This window comes from Marmota flaviventris, chromosome 7, assembly GCF_047511675.1.
Source record: "Marmota flaviventris isolate mMarFla1 chromosome 7, mMarFla1.hap1, whole genome shotgun sequence".
Classification (NCBI taxonomy): Eukaryota; Metazoa; Chordata; class Mammalia; order Rodentia; family Sciuridae; genus Marmota; species Marmota flaviventris.
Window position 1 is genome coordinate 68447621 of NC_092504.1, and position 16879 is coordinate 68464499.

Below are 16879 nucleotides of genomic sequence, written 5' to 3' on the forward strand. Positions count from 1 at the left end.
CCCAATTAGATGACTAGGGTTTTTAGCCTATTCTGATACCCACTTCTACTCCTACCTCTTCTACTCTCTTAACCCTGTTTATAGCTCTTACGTTAACTAAGCTTCTGTTCTGACACTTTTTTGGAGGTCCCTACTCTGGTCCTTGCTCTCTCTCTCTTCTTAGTATTGGGGCACCACTTCCATTTGCCAGTCCCAATTCCTAGCACTGGTAGCAGGCTATTATGTAGAGTCCCATACCCACAAGGAGAATTCTCTGGTGGCCAGTCATATAAAATATGTGCACAGGTGTGTTCCTGTTCATTTAGATATTCACACATACACACCCTCCTACTGCAGATTCCATTGCTTCTTCACCTTGAATTCCCATGAACAACAGATTGAATGGATTATTCTTGGGCTGCTCTTCCCCTAGCAGGGACTACTAAAGAGGACTTTTCCTCCACACATCCAGGCTAAATTGGCTCCAACATACAGTACTATTCCCAAAAGTGGACTCATCCTAATTTGTGCATTTAAAGTAATCACTACCCTAACTCTAAAACTCGGCAATGCTTCTCACATCACAAATACAACAAAACTCCATCAAATCTGAAGATAGGGCAAAAGTAAGTAAACTTACAGAATTTAGAAGTACAACAAATAAAAGAATAAATTTACTTTCTAAATGGTATGAGCTAAACTTTGTCATCAGTACTACTTTAAAACAATAACATAATACATGAAGAGATTCTGGACAACTACATGCCAAATTTTATTTTTCAATCACCAGACTATAACTTTTAAAAAATAGAGAAAATTACTACATTCTACTTTGTAAATACATTCTATTATAGCATATTGAAGTAGCCATCTGATTCCCAAGAGTTTTAGTAGCACTTTCTTGATACAGAACTGATAAAATATAGAAAGCAATTATATTTAGGCATATAAATCAGTGCCTCTTTCAATGATGAATTCTTCTTTGTGAAACTTGAATTCAACTTCTAATTCCATTTAGTACCCCAAAATGTGATTCCTACCACTTTCTTGAACATCTAGTTTTGTTACTGATATTATTTCCTCATTAAAGCTGTTCCATGCTTTCTTTACAATCTTGAATAATCCTGTCTAAAGAACAAGCCACTAATGGGATGATCTTCAGTATAAGGAAAAAAAAAAAAAAGGTGGCCCAAATTTCAAGAACACAAGTATGTGTATTTACATCAGGTAAATGCCAAGAGAGCTTCAGGAAGAAGTGCAATGGATAATAAGGAACTCCAAATACTTGTTGGGGGAAGTCAATGAAACCACAAAACAGATGTTGGTACTACAGTATTTAATAATTACCTATTCATAACTAGTACTTGTACAAGCTCTTTGTGTGAAAGAATAACATTTTACCATCTTAATATTTTTAGCACACAAAGTAGACCCTTGTAAACTTGTTGAATGAAAAAACCAAATCAAGAATTCAAATGGCGAGTAAAAGAATGTCAAATGTACTCCACCTATCCTATGATACAACACAGTGCAATGTCAGTCTTTGTGTATGTGTGTGTGTGTGTGTGTGTGTGTGTACTGGGGATTGAACCTAGGGGCACTTAATCACCAAGCCACATCTCCAGCTCTTTTTTATATTTTAGAGACAGGGACTCACTGAGTTGCTTAGGGCCTTGCTAAATTGCTGAGGCTGGTCTTTGATCCTCCTGCCTCAGCCTCCCAGGCTGCTGCGATTATAGGCGTGCACCCCGTTCTTGGCTTACAGGGTCAATCTTTCATCAAATCACCCAATGCAAAACACATCTCACACTATGGACTAATTTAATTTACTCTCCCTTTCATCAAGCAATATTTTTTCTATTCTAATTTTATATTCCTATAACTTTTCCTCAACCTATTGCTATATTTAATATTTACCTTTCAAAAGCTTATTTCACCCCTGTTTATTTGGTAGGACTTCTTTATATTTCAGGCATCTGGCAGTAAGTTACTGGTCAATGTATATGCCTTGTAAATTCCTGTCCACAGATGTTTCTCTTCTTTGCAACTAAAATTAGTGTGAGTTGAATGAATTCTTATGAGGAAAACAGATTTAACTGATGGTGAAATATTAATTTAGTTTTAACTACAATTTCAATAAGCCAGGACATTATTTACTAAGGTAGTTCCTTCACCATCTTGAAAATTTTTTTTAATAAAAACAGGACTTTTTATAGATCCCTTAATAGCAGTTGATGGAATGCAAAAGCATAACTGAAGCCTATGCACGGAACTTATGCCTGTCACTTAAGAAGGGTAAGACACCCACAAATATATGAATGTCAACAGACCCTACCTGCTATTTAAGATCTTTTCTAAATTTTAACAAAACTCAAGAAGGTACACACAGGTAAGATTAATAACGATAAGCCATGTAAGTAATAACTCCACCCCAAAGTACCAGATAGTGGAATGCAACCAATTTCCTGTCATACGGCTTGTTAAACAGGCTTTTCACTGGACTGGAATGATTCTTTGTCAGGTGACATCAGTATATGCAAAGCAGAGATTAAACTCTTCCCCAAAGTGGATGTCAGCAAGCAGGGTAGGAAGAAGAAAGGCTAGAATACGAGGCTCCCTTAAAAGATCTTTCAGTATTGGCAAGCAGTGATCAAAAAGTAGATGATTATTAATGAAAGAATTAGTCATAGGGCTGAGATATGTTCAGTGGCAGAATGCTTGCCTAGACTGAGTGAGACCCTGGGTTTGTTCCCTAGCATCAAAGAAAAAAAAAAAAAAAAGAATTAGTCAAGCTGAGAAAATTCACAGTACATGAAAACCTATAGAGAAAAAAACTTTCTATGAATTTTTCTATGAAAATGTTTTCTATGAAAAATGCAATGCTCTTCTCCACGCTATGAACAGAGAGCACTAGTATTACCACCTTAGAAAGTTAATGTGGTAATGTTCCCCGATCCGGCCACAATCACGCAGGTACATGTTGGTGACAATAGTAGCTTTGATATGTTTTCAGCAGCTGCCATGCCTTGAAGGGTTCCTCGCAACTGCTCCTGAAAGTACAGACATCAATGCCAACCCATGTGTGGTTATGCAACTGAGACAACCTGGGAATCACTGAACATATTTACTCTGATGACGCAGATGTAAATCTCAGTCTCTGTGGAAAAGAAGGTGGAGAAAACCAATTTTATGGTGCCATTTTTCATTAAAATTTATTGTATAACTATTGCTAACTCAAAAGATTTTCTGCTCTTTATAGGTTTGACAAACTACATTTCAGCAATGTTGCAGGCCTGAACACTGATATGGCTTCAATAATATGTATGACCTACGGAAGAACCCTTCTATTCTCTCCCCTTTTCCCTCTCATGTTGTCATTCCTCCACATCTTCCATTCCTTTCTTTCCCCAGACTATTCTTCAGGCCTGCACCAACAGCTCCCTCTCAACAATGCCAAACTCCATAATCACAACATTTTTTAATGTTATTTTGCTCAAAAGTAATAGAAATACTTTAAACATTAAAACTTCAAAATTAATAAAGCAGCAATGTCAATTTTCATCTTGAGCAAAGGAGAAAACTCATTTAATTTTTTTGCATTTAACAAATTAAATGAAATATATAAAGTATACTTGCTCATTAAATTAGCTTTAAAAAATACATTGAGCCATTCATATCTGCAGGTTATACATCTGTGGTTTCTACAAATCTTGGACTGAAAATTTACTAAAAAAAAAAAAAATGTCTCTCTGTACTGAATATGCACAGACTGCTTTTTCTTGTCATTATTCCCTAAACAACACAGCATAACAAGTATTTACATAGCATTAGAATGGTGTTAAGTATTATAAGTAGTCTACATATGTGTATAGGTTTCTTGCAAATACTATGCCATTTTAGAAAGGGATTGGAGCATTCTTAGATTTTGATATCCTCAAGAGTACTAGAACTAATATTTAATGGGTACCCAGGGACTACATGGTAGTTGGGTCAGTCATTATGGAAAACAGTATGGATGTTACTTAAGGAAATAAAAATAGAATTACCATATGACCAAGCAATTCTTCTGGGAAGATAACTAAAGGAAATGAAACCATCTCATAAAGATATCTGCACTCCTAATAATGTTCATTGCAACATTATTTGAAAATATGGATACAACCTAGGTGTCTACTGACTCATGAATGGATAAATTGTGATATATGTATGTATATACACACAAATTATATAATATACATTATAATATACCTATATAAATTAGCCTTAGAAAAATAGATCTTGCCATCTCTCACAACATGAATGGACCTGGAAGATATCTGCAAAGTGTAACAAGACAGACATAGAAAAAAAAAAAAAAAATTCTGCAGGATCTCACTTCTATGTAGAATCTTTAAAAAAGGAAAAGAAAAAGGTCAAATATACAAACACAGAAAATAATAGCTACCACCATGATCTACCTGCAGGGTGGAAATGGGGAGATGTAGTTCATAGGATACAAAGTAACAGATTGTAGGATGAATAAATCTAGAGTTCTAATGTACAACCTGAAGATTATAGGTAAAATCACTGTATTTGTGATCCCTGTTAAATGAGCATATTTTAGCTGCTCTTTTACACTCACAAAACAAGAACAAAGTGGGTAACTATGCGAGATAATAGTTATGTTAACTCATGTAGCAACCATTTTACTATATATACATATCTCATAACATCCTGTGTACACTTTAAATATATACAATACATTTAAAACAATACAGGCCAGGGAAGTCATATTTAGTACAATTTTTATGATGACCTAGTTGTTAAATGTTTCAGGAGCAAAGAAAGTAGCATTTTTATTTTAAAAGTACGTTGTTGCTGTTTTTTCCTGAAGTATTTTATTTCTGATACTTTTCTTAATTTTAAATATTAAATTTAGGCTATTTTTTCCCCAAAAGTTTCTTCTGATTCACTGATAGTGAAGGCAAGTGAAACTACAATTTTCTAAAATATTGATATAAATAAATTTTATAATTTTCACCATGAAAATTCTATCAACCCTTTGACATTCAGATCAAATATCATCTTATGGTTCTCCTAATCACTTCAACAAAAAGTAATCTTGCTTCCCATTGGGTGTCCACGGAACTACTCACATCTCAGAGTAATCACATACTGTTCAATGATCCATCTGTCTATCTTATCTCCACTATATTAAAATGTTTTCGAGGGCAGAACTACCCAGTCTTCAACATTAATTTATAGTATCAGTAATGCCCACTACAAAATACAAGACATTTAATATTTACGAAAAAAAACTTACAGAATTATTAAAGATCACAGCATCACTCAGATCAACTATGTTGTATCATTATTTTGGGAAATAAGAACTAGGATCCCAGGCAAAAAGTTTAATCCCCTATAGTTGTTCTAATTTAGTTACTACTCTTACACAAACAAATCAAGCTAAATAGAATCATTAGACAATCAATATACAGTTATTCTAAACAATAAGTCATAGTTTATTTTTATTTTACACTTGTTAACTATGACATTTACCACCTAGAAGACCTAACACTGTGTTTTCATGAACAATGTCATGGAGACACAACTTGAAGTTCAAAGTAAAAATGCGGTTTTAGTCCAAGAAATCTGATTGAGTTTACCCACAGATTTGTAGGGTGAGGGCTGGGGGTGTAACTCAATGGTAAACAACTTACTTTCCTAGTGTGTATGTGGCCCTTGGTTTGATGCCCTATCAAAGAGGGAGGGAGGGAGGGAGGGAGGGAGAGAGAGATTAATTTCTAGGGTGAAAAGAAAAAGGACACACAGTAAAACATGTATTATCATTCTTTCACTCGACAGCAAATAGTCTTAGAATTTCTAAGTGTAACAGTAAACATTTATTTTCTTAAGACTTACATAATTTTCTAACAACATACTTATTACTATGTACATCTATTCTCAACAACTGTATAATGAAAGCCAATTACATGACCATGTTATGTATTTAAGGAGACAATAAAATCTGCTGAAATACACTATACAATATGTGGTAATGTTCTATCACTGTTTATTTAGCTACATAATAAACACTCCTTCCTAGTTTTCCAAAATCTTCTCTATATTCAGCATAGTGATACCAGATACTTGTTACATTCCTTGACTAACTGCTGATAGTTCTTCTTTTATATTCAGTTACATATTAAGAATAAAAGTTCCCAGTAAGCAAGTTTAGTTGTGATTAAATAAAGAAGTCTAGCAAAGAGGAATTAGGAAGAATGCCATGTAATTAAAATTTTTACATGACTATGTCCAGGGCTCTGACAGAATTACCCAGAGGGGAAAAAAATGAGCCATTTGCCTAGTTATCTGTCACCCTTTGATACAAAATACAGAGAATAAATGCATCTGTGGTCTGTTGCGGATAAAAATAAGACACAGAATTTTAATTCTGTACACATCAACATCTTTACTCTCTAAGGAAGATAAAAACACCAACATTCTTGTGTTTGTCAACACTTTTCAAAAGGAGTAAGATCACTAAGATTTTAGTAATGAAATATAGTTTTCTACTATAATTAAACAGGATGTTACTATGGAGAAAAGACAGGTGAAGAGTACATGGACTCTGCACTTTTTTTGCAGCTTCTTGGGAGTTTATAATTACTTCAAAACTTAAAATTAAAAAAAAATCAGAAAAGTAATACAGTTTAGTAAGTATTAAGAGAAATTAAAGCAGGTAAATCTTTTTCTAAACTCAAATGCTTAAAATATACTAAGTAATTTTAATATTTTGAGAAAATACTTGTAGGAATTCTTTTTAAAGTGTTCAGTCCTACGGAAAATAATTAACCACTTCCTAAATCATACAATTTATAAAGTGAAATTTACATCTAGGGTAATTAAGTTAGAGCAATGCAATAAATGTACAAGTTAAACAAATGAGCTGTCCCCCCTGGAGAAAAGAGCAGATAAAACAATTTTGGCTTAACTTTTTAATGGACTAAATAACAGCCCTGTATCAGACTCCTGTTTTTCTTAGGCTACTATTAAATTAAGTTGGCTTCCTTTGAGTCCGTACTGGCTGATGAACAGAGGGTAATGAGGAGTAAAGATTATACAGGAAGAAGAAGCTGAGACTGGTACTAAAAATGTAGCCGATTCATCAAGTGTTGACCACATACCAATTACGACATGTCAAAAAGCACCCTGTCCCATGATCTTCACTTACAACCTAGATACCAAGGGCTTAAGAAACTGAGGAAAACTAAGAGTTTGTTAGAACCCAATTATCACTATTTTCTCCAGGACTTAGAATGGAAACGGCTGCCAAGAGACAAACCAGAAGCCAGACAGACTGCTGACCTGCCCAAAGCAATACAGCTCTCCAGCAGAGGCAGAACAAGAATCTTAAATTTCTGGGCCTTTGAAGTGCCATTACAAACAGGCACTAATTTTAATTGGTAATAATAATTAGTACTTTAAAGGGATTAGGACCTATATAAAAGAAACAACTGTATTGTTAAAATTCCTCTCTCATTGAGTAGTTCTTTAAACTACAAAACAAAAGAATACTTTAAATCCACCATGACTTCACAGGTATCTAGTTGACTTAAACATTCAAATCTAAGCCTGTAATCTCACCAAAATGTGTAAATGGCATACCACCCATGTCAATTCTCTTTTATTAAACAGGAACTCAGTTTAAGTCTTGAGCTTGCTCAAGTACAGCAGCACCTGATCAACATAATGCTCTTTTGGGGGAATATTGCAAAACAATGATGTATTGTTAAGTAAGAATTAAAGGGGGCAAGGGCTGTAGCTTAGGGGCAGAGCACTTGCCTAGCATGCGTGAAGCACTGGGTTTGATCCTCAGCAACAACATAAAAATAAACAAATAAAATAAAGGCGTTCTGTCCATCTACAACTACAAAAAATTTTTTTTAATTAAAGGTATTATTAACATTGTGTTCCATAATAAACCATACCCAAAAAATACAAAAATAGAAGTGGATGACAAAAGTGTAAAAAAGAAACGACTGAGAAAACCTAAGAAAAAATAATTTTCTTGACTGAGAAAACCAATGTGTCATTTAACAGAAATAGAGAAATAAAAAGAAGACCTAACATACATTAAAATTAAGATAATAATAAAACAGAATCTCAAACTCAAAACAAAACCTCAGCACTTTAGTAAAATTACAGTTTAGATGGACAAAATTGAATATAGTATAACAGTATGAAAGATCAATAATCTAACACTTATTGTTGTTTGTATTCATAAAGCTGCCATTCTGACTGGAGTGAGATGAAATCTTAGTTTTGATTTTCACTGGCGAGGATGTGGGGGAAAAAGTACACTCATACACTGCTAGTGGGACTGCAAATTGGTGCAGGTAATATGGAAAGCAGTATGGAGATTTCTTAGAAAATTGGGAATGGAACCACTATTTGACCTAGCTATCCCTTTCCTCGGTCTATACCCAAAGGACTTAAAAACAGCATACTACAGGGACACAGCCACATCAATGTTTACAGCAGCACAATTCACAATAGTTAAACTGTGGAACCAATCTAGATGCCCTTCAATAAATTAATGGATAAAAAAAAATGTGGCATATATACACAATGGAATATTACTCAGCATTAAAAGAGAATAAAATCATGGCATTTGTAGGTAAATGGATGGAGTTAGAGAAGATATGCTAAGTGAAGTTAGCCAATCCCAAAAAACCAAATGCCAAATGATTTCTCTGATATAAGGAGGCTGATTCTTAGTGGGGGAGGGAGGGGGAACATGGGAGGAAGAGACAAACTCTACATAGGGCAGAGAGGTGGAAGGAAAAGGAAGGGGGCATGGGGTTAGAAATGATGGTGGAATATGTTGGACATTATTATCCAAAGTACATGTATGAAGACATGAACTGGTATGAATATACTTTGTATACAACCAGAGATGTGAAAAATTGTGTTCTATATGTGTAATAAGAATTATAATGCATTCTGCTGTCATATATAAATTTAAGAAATTAATTTTAAAAAAGTAAGATCAGTAGTCCAATGTTTATGACCCATTATATACAATCTACTGGACAAAATGATTTTTGGTTAAACAAAAATGGTGGGGAGGTGATGACTCTTACCACTAACATCAAAGATTTTGCCTTAAGCCTTATAGCTTCTGCAATTACACTATTTGGAATCTGCTGGTTTCCTTCCCAGGCAGTTTCCAAGGCATTCAGGTACTTTGGATCAAACAGGATATGGAACCATATCCTGGGGGAAGCATACACTGGGGGACATGGAATTATTGGTAACAGTTCCATGCCCATGATGATAACTAGATGTGCCAGGGCTGAAATATACATGCTTGAGCCTTCTTAGAGACTTCTAGGCTCTAAAACACCTCAGACCTGAACCAGTAGAGTCAGGTAAATAAATCAAGGAACAAATTCTTGTATAGCCATATGAACCCCTAAGAAATTCACTGACTTAATGATTTTTCACACTCAGCAGGACCAGAATTTCAGTTGTTTATAAACTTCTATTCTAAACCTATTAGTGTTTTTTAATTAAAGATTTAGAGGCCCAATAATAAATTAACCTCAAAAAATTCCCACCAAAGAAAGCAAAACATTAAGTGTGAATAAGCCAGAACATTCTGCAATGAACTTTAACAATTTGGCCTGGATATAAATTATTTCTAATTTATTTGCTACTGTATTTCTTTACTATTGTATTTGTTTTTGATGAATGAATGCATAAATTTCCCACATATTTAGCATTTCTTGAGCTTGACATTAGTGAAAACATAAGGCTGTCATAAAATACATTAACAGATCTTGGGGAAACTAATCCATGGGTTTTAAGGAAGCAGAGTAGAGACAGCACAGAGTGGCACAAGGATATGCACCCAATCATTCACCAAGTATTCACCAATTATTCCACACAACTCATTGCCTAGGGTACTGAAGACACAGTGTTCAGCAAAACAAAAATCCATGTCCACGTGAGCTAGCAGTCACTATATAATGTTGTTAGTATCTTCTATCCAGTTTTCAATGATTAATCCCATATTTAGCAATTCCATAACTTAATGAGTAGGAATTTGGAAGCTAAAGAGAAATCTAGGTCTTCCCCCAAGAACCATGACCTAGGAAAAGAAGACAAGCAAGTTCAGTTACAACAAAGGGTGCCAAGGAGGGGTGACCAAGCACTATTCTAGGCAGAAGGAAAAGTGTGGGGCAAGAGAGAATGGCAATTAAGAAACATCAAAGTGAACACAGGATGCATCTCTGTCCATGCAGAGGATGCAATGCAGCCTCAAACTCACTGAGCTCAGAAGCCACAGTCCTCATATTAGCAGCATACAGATGGCTGGTGCCTCCACCATCCTGACCTTATCTTTCACCTCTGCAGCCAACCCATTAAAGTTCTCTGAACGTGTCAAGCATCCTCCTGCTTCTGGGCCTCAGTACCTACTCTCCTGTCAGATCTACAACTATCATCTGCTTCAAATCTCTGCCCAAATGTCACCTTAACAGAGAGACCATCTCACATGGTCCTTGTTAAATGGTAATCCCACCCACATTTTTACACCTTGGGGCTCTCTTTCGCCCTTAGCCCAGCCTTAAGCTTCTCTATGGCACTTACAACACTCTGATGATGTGGTATAACTGACAGTTATACTATAATACAGTATATATTATATACTATAATAACTAGCAATAATTGTCCATGGAACTGACAATAGTGTGTGTGTGTATATGTGTGTGTGTGTGTGTGTGTGTGTATATATGTTATCCATACCCCTCAAGCTAGAATTTAAGCTGCTTTATAGAGCTCTATTACTTAACACTGTGCATAGCAGACAGAAGACACTCAAGCCCTTTTTTTAATGAACAAAATGAATGGCTATCAGATGATACTGGAAAAACCGAGGCCAGGTCACATGAAGCTTTGTATAGACTGGGACCTTGCTTTAGCATCTATCTGATAATGACTTAGGAACTATTCAACCATTTGAAGAAGCAAAAACAAAAGCATACTGGAAAGACCATCATTTCATATTTTTCAAAATTAAAAAAGGGAGAATTCATTATGGAAAGGGTGTGAGGGGATTCTATGAGAAGGGGTGAGACTGGAGATAAAAGCATTTAAAGACCACTATAACATTTCAGCAAAGAAATACAGACCTGAAAATAGGCCTGTTTTCAAGCAGAGAAGGGGGTTGATTAGGAGAAATGTTTAAAAAATAAAAGCAGTCAGACCCAATGTTTACCTAGACATAAAACCTGAGGAAGACTGGAATGTATGTATGAATCAATGACTGAATAAATTATTCATTTTCTATGAGAATTGTTCGGAGAGGTTTATACAAACATCTTTTATTATTGCAGGACATTCAAATTACGAATATGGCTATTCCAATTTATAATCTAACATGATTACTTAATTATAAGGTTATTCTTCTAAATGTTATATTCTGTATCCCCTTTCTAATCAATGATACATATTCCAATAAAGCAACACAGTAATTTACATTAAAAATTAAAATTTCACATGGGTATATGTAATTAAACCCCTTGCCCACATTAGAACTACCCAAAATTTCAAAATTAAGATTTCAATATTTCAGAAAGTAGTTTCAGAAAAAGTGGTTTAACTGTTTAACTGTTCTTGAGATTTAAAATAAGATATAAATTTTATGAGTTTATAAAACCTTGATGGGAAATTCCTTCAATGCAAAGTACTGGCATGTACGTAGTAACATAATCTTTTTTTTTCCTATGAGTTCAAGTAAAAACTAGAAAAAATATTTTATGATAATTTTTGGCAACCATTTTATTCTAAATTTTTCCTAAAACTATCTACCTTTTTAAAAAGACACATCTAAAAATTTTTAACAGCTAAGTATTAGAATTACCTAATGATCCTTTACTAAAAGTAAATATAACAACATGAAAGGCAAGTATACAGTAAGAAATTCAAGAAACATCCTTTAAGATCTCACTATCACTCACAGTGAGATCTTGAGTGACAAGACAAAAAAATTTGTTTTTAGAAATGTCTATCCTAAATTTCCTATGTTAGTCCAAATACTACTGAAAATAAGAAATAACAAATCTAAAATGTTACAGTCACATATAATAAAGATATAAAAAAATGGCTAAGATTTTATTAACTGACAATTCCAAGTGCTATCAAGGATTTGGGGCCACTAAACTCTTATATATTACTGATAGGTATGCAAAATAGTATAGTCATTTTGGAAAACAGTTTGGGAACTCAACAAAAGATTACAGATACTGATAAATACATCATTAAAAGACTACAGATATTGAAAAATATATTATTACAAGATGCAAGAATCCCACTACTAGGTATTAACTCAAGAAAACTGAGAACTTCTGTTCCTCACAAATCTGTATGCAAAAGTTCAAAGTATTTTCATTCATGCTGACTAAAACTAAGAAACACTCAGAAGTCCATCAATTCATGAACAGACGAACAAGCTATTGATACCCTGATAGGAAAGTAGGCTACTCAACAAAAGAAAAAAAAAAAAACAAATTCAGTGGTATACTCAAGCTGGTTGGTACAGCTTGAGAACCAAGTGGGTTCATGAGAACCCACTGTTAAGTTTTCAGAATTTTTGCAAACTGTTTTAGGAAGTTTAAAATAGGCCAAGGTGACAAAGTTTACACTACAATAATTAGCAAACGTAATAAATAAGGGATTGGGTGGAAGGGGTAGGTTCAGATTGTTAAAACACCAGCCCATTACTGAAAAACCTATCACATGCAACAACAAAATGAATACCAAAACATTATGCTGAGTGAAAGATGACACAAAAGGCAACATTCTGTATGATTTCAAGTATATGATATTCTAGAAAAAACAAAACAGACATCAATACAGACATTAGCTAGATTAAAGGTTGTCAGGGGTTAAGGCTAATATAGGAAGAGAACTGACAAAAAAGAGGCATGAGGGAACTTTTTGGAGTGACAGAGTGATGGAAATATTGTCTTGATTGTGGTGGATATTACCCAATTGTACTCACTTGCAAAATTTTTACTGCATGTAAACTATACCTTAATAAATTCAACTCAAAAAAAATCGAAGGAGGAGTCACGTATTTCTTCATAATTTTATGGAAGATAAATAAATGCATCATATATACAAAGAGGAAAACTGGAACTTAGTGAAAAGCAGGAATTATAGTCTTTGATATGACATAAATAAAGATTAAAAATGTCAAAAAAGAAATGAATGTGTAATCATAGGTAACAGTACAATCAGAGGGTGAATGATCCTGCCAAGGATGCTGTAGAAATGGTCCTACTTTGGGTGTGATTTCAGAATAATACCATGAACTGGGAGTCTATGACTCTAAAATCCCAAGATATGGTTAGTGTATTATTATAATCTCCAACACATTTTTCATTGCTAACTAAAACATCAATTACTCATTTTAACATCAATCGAATGCTATTACTGATTTGAAGTCCAGCATAGCCTGGTTATTAAAAATACTGACTCTGAATTTAGACAATCTGAGATTGGCTCAAATGTTGGCCTGTCAACATCTACGTGACTTTGAAATAAGCCTCTCTAAATATTTATTTCCCCACCTCAGGGAATTAACATTTTCCTGAGATCTTAATGAAAATATATCAAAAGCTAGTCTTGTGTGCTAAATTCTCAATTACAAACACTTACAATACTCAGATATGATTAGAAGCATATGAATTATTTAATATAATCATAAGAATTTTAACTTTCCAAATATAGAAAATTTATTTAGTTATTTGTTTATCTTTAAGATGAGGTCTCACTATGCTGCCTGAACTCCTGGACTCAAGCCATTCTCCAGCCTCAGCCTATCAAATGCTGCCACCACAGGCAAGGGTCACAATGCTGGGCTAGGAAATTTATTCTTTAACTGAATGTCCAGTGGTTCATAATCTTTGGTGGAGTCGTATCCTTTTGACTTCATGGACTCTTTATTTGGAAAACATCCAGATCTATGCTACATTATGAATATAATTTCTGGAAATTCAAGGCCGCTAGGAAGCTCATGCATGAAATGAAGAATGCCTGATGTAAACTCTTAATAATAGTAGTTGAATTTCAAAATCTTCAAAGAATTCCACTGATACTGAAATAGTACACTACCATTTTTTTTTTCAGATTTTTGCAAGTAGGACCAGAAAATGTTTTCTAATTCATATCTTATTTTTGCAGAAATGTTAAGTTAGAAGCACATTTTTACATGAATCAATTTCAACTCAGGAAAAGGACCTTGTAAAAAACTGAATTTCCAGAAGTCTGAGAATGGTCCAAAGCACAACATACACTAACAATGCTCAAATATCACAGGCAGAATTCTCAAGAATAATTCAATGTATATTTTGAAATATAAACATTCCAAGATAATCCCTAGACTTAGAGTTCCACAAAAGTTTTTTTTAATCTGTTTAAAGTGGGATTTATTTTTTACTAGACCTATGTATTAATACCACATCGTTTTTTGTAAATCAGCACATCCTTGGGTTCTATTCTGTTATGTTTTGTTATATGGTCGGTGGAAATGAATTCTTCTAAAGCTGCTACCAAATACTAACCTGAAAATATGCTATCTTAGTGCAAAAGGTTTTGTTTTTCTTTTTTAAATGTGTTTTCAGACTACAAAATAATCAGTTGGCACTAATCAATTCATTCCTGTTACAGAACCAAAATAGTTTTTTTGTATGCCTAAGCACCATCTTCCTACGGAAAAACAACCATTTTTAAGGAACTGCAAGTCCATGAAAGAGTTTACATATTACAACAAACAACCCTTCTATGGGTTTTATATTATTTCTGTGAAGAAAGACCCAATATTTTATATCTCTGAATTAAATGGTCCAAATCAACGAAACGCAGCACCTCAGGCTCAAACACTGGCCAGATGGCTTTGATTGGAAAGGTCACTGGTGCTTTTTAAACCCGGCTGTAACCGTGAATGTTTGCAATGCCACCACATCCCCTGTACAGGAGAATAGGAGCATCTCTGGCTGCAGAGAAGGGTTTCCAGCGCAGGGCGTAGGGGGATGAGCTAGGAAGCCCGCAGCCCTGGAGACTGCGCCCAAGGGACAGAGGCCTCGCTCTGCTGCGCCCGGGCGCTGGGGGCGCTGGGGGCTCTGGGGCGCAGACCCCGCGGGTCCACCAATAGGGCCGGCCCGACCCCCCTCCTTGGGCGCCCAGGACCTCCAGGTTACGCCTCCGCTGCTGATTACTACAAGCAACATGCAGCCCTCTCCTACCCCATCCCCCCAAATACCCCATCTCCGCTCCCCTCTGCCTGCCACCGTGACCCCGACCCCGACCCCACCGCGACGGCGCCCTCTCCAGGCCGCAGCGGAGGGCACGGGCCAGGCCGCCAGCCCTGCTGGCAGCGGCAGCTCGCGGGCAGCGCGGCCCCCAGGGAGGACAGCAGCTGGGCCCAGCGCGGCCTGTCCCCAGGGGCAGCGGGCTCAGGGCCGTGAGTGGGCAGCGCCTCAGCCCAGGAGCGAACAAAGCGGCCCCGGCGCGCCGGGCCGGCAGCACCGCCTCTCCGGGCGCGGGGGGCGGGGAGGCTGGCGGGGGGCACTCACCCGAGGGCCGGCGGGAGGGCGCGGGAGGGCGCGGGCGGACGGGCCTGGCCCCGGAGCAGGACCGCGGCGGGCGCCGGCGGCGCGCGGCGGGCGCGGCGTCCGCGGCGGGGCCCGGGAGCCCCGCTGCGGGGAACCCGGCCACGGGCCGGCTCGATTCTGGGGCCGCGAGGTGCGGGTATGGTCCGCCGGGGCGGGCAGCGGCGCTAGGCAGCCAGGGCAGCGACGCTGCCGCCTTTCCCTTCTCCTGCCTTGGTCCTTGCTCCTTCGCGTCTTCCTTCTCGCAGGGTCCCCGCCGCCGCCGCCTCAGCCTCGGCGCTCCTCGGGCCTCTCTTCTCCATTAAGGCCGGGCCAACCCGCAGGGACCATCCCGGAAAGTGAGGGGTTGTTGCCGTTTCCCGCAGCTGTTGGTGGCCATCTTTAATCCTCCTCCTCCTCCTCCCGCTTTCCCCACCTCCCGCTGGCAGGCTGACTGACTGACTCTGGATCCTCCTCTTTCCCCTCCTGCTCCTCCTACTGAGCCGGCCGCTGAAATTGCAGCCACTCGGCCTCTTCCCCCTCCTGCCTTTCCTTCCTCTTTCCTTACTTCCTTCCCTTCCCTCAGCTTCCCGCCTGCCTGCCCAGCACTTAGGCGATGGCTTCGCCCCCTTTTGCAGGCGGCGGGCGCTGGAGTTGAGCCCCGGTTCTTCCCCGTCCCTCTCCCCTCCGCCTGCCTGACGCAAACAGCCCGTCACTCCCTTTCTCCCAGCACTGAGCTCCCCTCTCCCACCCCACCTCCCCTCTCCCGTGGTTCTCATCCCCCTGGGTTCTCCCCCCTGCACCATACACCCATTTGCTGGATGCTTTCCCACAGCAATGGAAAAACGTAAAACTGCGTTAATTTTACTCTAGCTAGAGTACAAAAGAACTGCCCACGCGAGCTATTTTACTACGTAGCTTTGAAACTCCTGCACGGTCTCCTTTGTGGCTCTGGGCCATTACCGAGTTGAAGAGCCCCTTCTCCGATGCTGCTTTCTGTCAATCACCTTGAGTCTGTCGCCTGAGATTTTAGGTTTTCCTTTCCCTTCCCGGAAAAGGCATTATTTATTACCTTCAGGGTCCTAACAAACGTACTGAATAGACCGAATAAGCAGAGTTTGATAAACCTTGAATTGTTGAGCGACCATCAGTTTGCCCCTCTGTTGTTCCTATTCAACCCAGCAAACAATTTGGGTCACGTTTCAGTTTTGGCCCTGGGGACAAACTGAGTCAGCAGTTATGAGTGGATTCCCTCAAACAGC

General features: G+C 37.7%; 1 protein-coding gene across 6 annotated transcripts in view; it reads right to left on the bottom strand.

The window, feature by feature from the left end:
- Window positions 1–15661, bottom strand: part of Wdfy3 (WD repeat and FYVE domain containing 3) — a 250018-nt gene extending 234357 nt beyond the window's left edge. For 5 of the 6 annotated variants that reach the window (XM_027939797.3, XM_071614400.1, XM_071614398.1 and 2 more), the window contains exon 1: window positions 15603–15661. The gene's annotated coding sequence lies outside the window, so the exon portion shown is untranslated. The remainder of the gene's footprint in view (window positions 1–15602) is intronic. The other variant, XM_071614397.1, reaches the window with a different exon arrangement.
- Window positions 15662–16879: the final 1218 nt, after the last annotated feature.